Consider the following 6439-nt stretch of genomic DNA (forward strand, 5'->3'; position numbering starts at 1 on the left):
GATTTTGTGTGTCAGCATGGCTTTGTGTGTCTTTGCATGTCATGCATGCCTGTGCTTGGAGATTTGTACTCCAGTCTGCCTCTGTATTAGGATAGGCACTTCTCTGTGTACATTTGTCTATCAGTGCCAGTTATTGGACCTGATGAAATTACTGGTGAAATACAATGGTCAGTGTTATGCAGGGGGTCACATGAGATTATCATAATGGTTCCTTCTGGCTTTAAAATATATGAATCTACACTCCTATACAGCTTAGTGGGTATTTATCCAAATTGGTGTGTCTCTGTGTGTATGTGCCTGTCTGGCCATATATCATTTGGTATTTGCACTGTGTGGAAGGACTGGGGGGTTGTTTTTGTTTTCTAATGTTGCTAGGTTTTGTCCAAGGCCTGGATTTCTTTTCTGGCTCTGTTTAGATTTTCTTTTCAGTGCCCAACACTTAAGGATAAGTTTTCAGTGCAAAGTGCAGCAATTTAATTAGATAACTCCCAGGATTCACCCAGCCAAATCCCCATACACCAAGCAGAAAATGTGTCTGACTTTTCTTACTCCAAAACCAGGCAAAGGAGAATTGAGCTGAGAAATCATGAGCCAGATTAAATATAGAGTTAGAAGAACTGAAAATATATGATCCAAAATGGTATGTGCAGAGCTACAGAGATGAATTAGGAAAGTGCTAAACTGAACCAGTCTGAGCTCTGATGAGCCAGGCTGGAGTATGTATCCTGCTCTGGTGTTGGATGTGTTTTGCTGAGCCAATTTTAACTGGAATATACTTTGCTGAGCTAATCTGAGCCAGGACATAATGAATTGATATATCCTGGATTGGGATTAGTGGATTTGAAGTGAACTAAAATAAACTGTGCTGAATGTAGCCAAACTAAAAAAAGATGGGATGTTCTAAGGTGACTCATACTGAAAAGCGCAGAGCTGCATTGAAATGAACTAGATAAATTAAGAAAACATGAGAAGAGCTTTCCTTCACTCGATCTGATTCACCATACAGATGCCAAGGAAAACACTAGAGAGGCAAGGTGGATGAGATAATATTTTATTGGACCAACTTCTGTTGGTGAAAGAGACAAGCTTTCGAGCTACATAGAGCTCTTCTTCAGGCCACCAACAGAAGTTGGTCCAATAAAAGATATTATCTCATCTACCTCGTCTCACTAATATCCTAGAACCAGCACGGCTACCGCACTGCAAACAAAAAAGGAAAACAGTTTTCCTTGTACCTCCCTAAAGAATCTCCTAACAATAGATCCTAGGGATCAGCAAACATTTGAAGGGTGATCCTGTACCATTGAGGACAATGGGAACTTTGAAACTCACTTCAGTAGGAGCAGAATGGAGCCCTTGATGCTTCAGAACTTTCAAACCAGGGAATCTTATAGATTTTTTTTTTTTTCATGAAGGCACCTGCATGTGGTGATAGTGGTAGTGGAGGCGAGATGTATGGAAAGAATATTATATGTCCACATCAAATACTGTTTCAAAGCTCAAATGCAAGGTTCTTTTTTCTTTTCTTTTTCACAGCCAAAGTGCCACAAGTAAGAGAACTCATTATTTGGCAGTAATAAACACATTCCTAATCACTGAGCTTAGGGAATGCTGGGTGAATTGCATTACAATGTCCTGCCCCTGCCAGCTAGGCCATGTGGATCCAAAGGAGACGGGGGAAATATTGCGCAATCTGACTCCTCTTGGAGGATTAAAAGACTTTTTTCAAGTTACAGTATATTCATGAGCGACAGGTAGCCAGGGGAGGTGCTGCCTCCCCTGTTGTTGCCGCCAGACCCTTGGTTGCGGGGTTTGGTGGCAAAGTTTTTGCTTTTATTATGCCCCAGGAGGCACATATTGCCTCCTCAGACGACACAGAACCTGCATGGGGCATATCAAAAACATCTTCTACAGATACTTTTCCCCTGGGCGGTGGGCGGGTTGGGTCCGGAGAGAGGAGGCATGGCGCGGCTTTGGCCAGCCTGGCCAGGGCTCTTCCAGGTGTGGGGAAGCTTGGCTTAGCTTGGGGCTTCGGCCTACCCAGCCTGGCCGGGGCTCCTCCGGGTGTGAGGGGACACTCTGGGCTGCAGCTGCTCCTCCAGGCAGGTGGTGGTGAGGGGCTCAGGGCTTCAGCCAGCCCGGGACTCTTCTGGACAGGGGAGACTTGTGGCTCGGCCACGGAGGGAGGGGACACAAGGGGTCTCGGGGATCCAGCTATGGGGAGAGCGTGGGCGGAAGAGGCGGAGCTGGGAGCTAGCCTCCCCAGAGCGGGGCTCCACCCGCCACCCATGAGTATATTTAAATCCCACCCTTACATCTCAGCCTCTTTCATCTCCCTTATCCCTTCTTCATCCCATACACCCCTTTTATTTCTCGTGGACTGTAGTCCACGAAAGCTTATGCTCTAATAAATTTGTTAGTCTCTAAGATGCCACAAGTACTCCTGTTCTTCTTTTTGTTTATAAACAGAGGCAGGGTGATTAAGATAACAAAAGGCTTGTCATTAAATTAAGGATCGTTAGATGATCCTGAAAGCATTCCCAGGCACTCCAGTTAAAAGACAGGAAACAAAGAGTAGGAATAAATGGTCCATTTTCAGAATGGAGAGAAGTAAATAGAGATGTCCCCAGGGGTCTGTACTGGTCTGGGATCAGTGCTGTTCAACATATTCATAAATGATCTGCAAAAAGGGGTAAACAGTGAGGTGGCAAAGTTTGCAGATGACACAAAATTACTCAAAATAGTTAAATACAAAACAGACTGCAAAATACAATCCCAACAATACATACCAAAATGATGGTGCCTAAATTAGCTGCTACTCATCAAGAAAGAGATCTTGGAGTTATTTGCAGTACTATGGAAGCACTGTTTCCACAGTACTGTAAATGTAAAAGGGGTTGTCTACACTTACATTTTATAGCGCTCTAACTTGCTGTCTCAGGGGGGTGAAAAATCACCCCCGAGTGCAGCAAGACTGAGCACTTTAAAGCGCTAGTGTAGACAGGCTCCGAGCAGTGGGAGCTGCACTCCCAGCGCTCGGAGCTAATCCCCTTGTGGAGGTGGATTACCAGGAGTGTTGAGAGAGCTCTCTCCCAGCACTCGCGCGAGACCACACCCGCACTTCAAAGCGCTGCCACAGGAGCGTTCCCGCAAGCAGCACTTTGAAGTTTCCAGTGTAGACATATCCTATGAATCCTTCTCACTGTGCCTGTACCATCCTGAACTCATTTTCCAGCTTCAGAAGACTTAAAAATCATCTCCAGTCATCAATGGGACAGATGCAACTAAATAATGTAGCTGTCCTTAATGTGCAGGTCACGTGTGGGGGGGTGTTACTTTTTAGTTTTTAAACAGCTTTAGCTGGTGCCCCCCTTTGTGTCCCTCCAATTTGTCACCTAATACAGATGGGGAACGGAGACACAGACAGACTATGGGCTTGCCTACACCACGCAGCTTTTAGCGACAAGGCTGTGTTAACGCTAAAAGTCAGTGTGTGTAAACGCTCTTTGTTGGCACTTTTGCCAACAAAATACTTCCAGCCCCGCGAGCAGCATTTGTCCGCAGGAGAGTGCTCCTGCCAACAAAGCCGCATTCACACTGCCACTTGCATCAGCAAAACTTTTGTCTTTCACGGGGGGGGGGGAGGGATGTTTAAGTATCTGTGAATGATGTACTTAAAGTACTGCACAGGATCTTTTCAGGGGGATAAGGCAAAGCGCCACATGTATTGGTAATACTGTACATGTATCAATCAACACTGTATCATATGCATATGATATATATTACACTCATGCACTCACATACACACACAAGCACACTCCATCTTGTTGTTGTTACCAACTAGTTGCTCCCCTTAACTTCACTGGCGAGATGAGTTAGAAGTGGGAGGGGTGGAGCCGGGCTTCTGTCGATCCGGATCGATGCTCCAGTGTTGAAAAGACAAGACCCGAGATCTTCTGCAAGACACCTCACATTTACAGCAGCTAGGTTATATGAAGAGGCATAATACAAAGTCATATGAAAATGATTCACAGTTATGCGAAGATACTTAATGCAGAGATTTATCTACAAAGACAAAAGTTTTGTCGACAACTTTGCAGTGTAGGCATACCCTAAGTGACAGAGGGCTTGTGGCATAGCTGAGAATTGAGCCCAGATCTTCTGAAGCCCAATCCACTGCCTTAACCACAAGACCTTACTTCTTCTCAAACAGATATAACTTAGAGAATTTTTTCACTTCAAGGTCCCAGAAGCAAAGACAAGGTTTTCATCTCGAGGCCAAAAACCAAAAACATCAAGACACTTGATCACGGCCTTGGGTAGACCAAGAGACTACCTACACTTGATTACTACATATGAGACTGTATTGCCCAAGCTACATTGCAGAAATCATGAGCACAGAACAAGGAGTAGATTAAGCTCTTCTAGTTACAATAGCACTAACCCAACTCATAAAAATAAAGCCACAGTAACAGATTATAGCCTATATGAAATGGCTAGCTATAAAAGTAGCAACTTATTTATAATAGGGTCTGAAGAGTCCATCTCTCAATCTTTCTTTAATTTTCTATTGCTTGTTTTATTTTATAGTACCAGGAGGCAGGAAAAAGGGGAAAAAATGGTAAGCGGAGACTTTACCATCAAATAAATCCTGTCCAATCTATTCAGTAGACATGAAGTTTTATTTTTTTCTAGGCAGGCCACATAAGCTATTCTAGATCTAATAATTGCAATTTATTTGATTCTAATGAGCAAGCCCCTTGCTTAATCGTAGCAGAGAAATATTTTCATAGCGTTCACAGTGGTAACCGTATTAGTCTGTATCCCTTTGCTAAAATCCCTGTAAAACACAGGCCCGCTGTCTTTAGGAACGGTTTATAACAGCCTGGCAGCAGGCCGTGTCTGAGGGCAGGGGAGCCGGGATCCCAGCTGCACTCAAACGGGAAGAAGTAGAGTTGCTCCACTTGTGCTCAAGTGTAGGCGGGGTGGGGGGGAGCACTGCTCCGGGGAGGGCCAAGCTCTCCTGGGGGGCGGTGTTGTCTGTCCCTGGAGCAGGCCCGCTTACCAGCTGGGGAAAGGGACGGTCTGGTGCTGGGGCTCGCTCCCCCGCCCCTGTGCTGCCAGGACACCTGGTCCCAGCCGCTGGTGGCTTGCCAGTGCCCGTGCCCCCGCCTCTTGGGCCAGCGTCAGCAGCTGCTGCGGGCTCCCAGCCCCCCCGCCGCGCTCAGCCCTGAGACTGGTCGTAGCCCCGCCCCGCTCTCAGCCCGGCGCCGCTATTGGGCTACGCGCCCGGCTCGACCCCCTCCCATTCCCCGCCCCGCTCCCTCTGCGCTTGCGCAGGCGCGGTGCCCGCGGGGGGGCCGGGCGCCCAGGCGTTCAGCACCGCTGAGCGGCGGACAGCTCCTTCCACCTGCGGCCGGAGCCTGCAGCGAGCCCGGGCGAGCCGCCGCGAGGCCATGGAGGGAGCGCCGGCCCCGCAGGAGCAGCCGGCGGCCGCCGAGGAGCAGGCGGAGGGGGGGCGCCGGGAGCAGGGGACCTGCTCGCCCAGGTATGACCCGCAGCGCGTCCCTGCAAAGCCACCTGGCCTCGCTCGCCTCGCCTGGGCCTCCCCACCGCCCGCGGGTCCCCTCCCTCTGCCCCAGCGCCAGCCCCCAGCCCTGCGCCGCTGCCTCCAGAGGCTCCTTTCCCAGCCTTTCCGGGGCGCCCGGGGACCCGCCGCTGCCTCCCGCCAGCTGCGCCGCTTCCCTTGAGGCCGGCCCCGCCTGGCCCCCCGCGGCTGTGCTCCCCCTGCCATCCCCCCCAGCGCGGGGCCGGCTGCAGCGACTGGTGTCTGCCCCTCTGAGCCCAGGCAATCGGGGGTGGGTGAGTGAGTGAACTCCCCACAGGGGCTGCCAGCCTTCACGCCCCTAGCTCGCCTCCTCCTGTCCCCTCCCTAAGGTGCAGCACGGTGCGAGTCGCAGCAGCAGCTGGTGGCGAGAGTGCCCGCCAGATTCCAGCTGCGATTGGCTTTGATCATCCAATATGACCCGAAGAAGAGACTCGCGACTAAACACAGGGCTTTCCAGTTCAGTGGGGATGGGACTAACGCCTAAGCAGGTTTCACTGGCGATATCAGACAAGCCTCTCTGCACATCTGTCTCCAGATTGGATTGGCGTTTATCCTCGAATTAAAACGACACACGCTGCCCTAGATCCCCGAAGAGAACTGCCTGTCGCGTCAGCCAGGATTTTCTCAAACAGGGTAGAATATCTAATTTACCTGCCTCATGATTGCACAAATAAGGGAAATAAATGCAGATTTTGCACCTATTTCCACTTCCAATGTAAGAATGAGCAGGGCTATTAAAGTCGGCTGTGGATGGTGTCCTACAGAAGGGCAACCGCACTCCGTATGATTCTGGGGATGACCTATCCTTGGTAACCGCCACATTTATAACAA

Source organism: Trachemys scripta, chromosome 4 (assembly GCF_013100865.1).
Source record: "Trachemys scripta elegans isolate TJP31775 chromosome 4, CAS_Tse_1.0, whole genome shotgun sequence".
Lineage (NCBI taxonomy): Eukaryota > Metazoa > Chordata > Testudines > Emydidae > Trachemys > Trachemys scripta.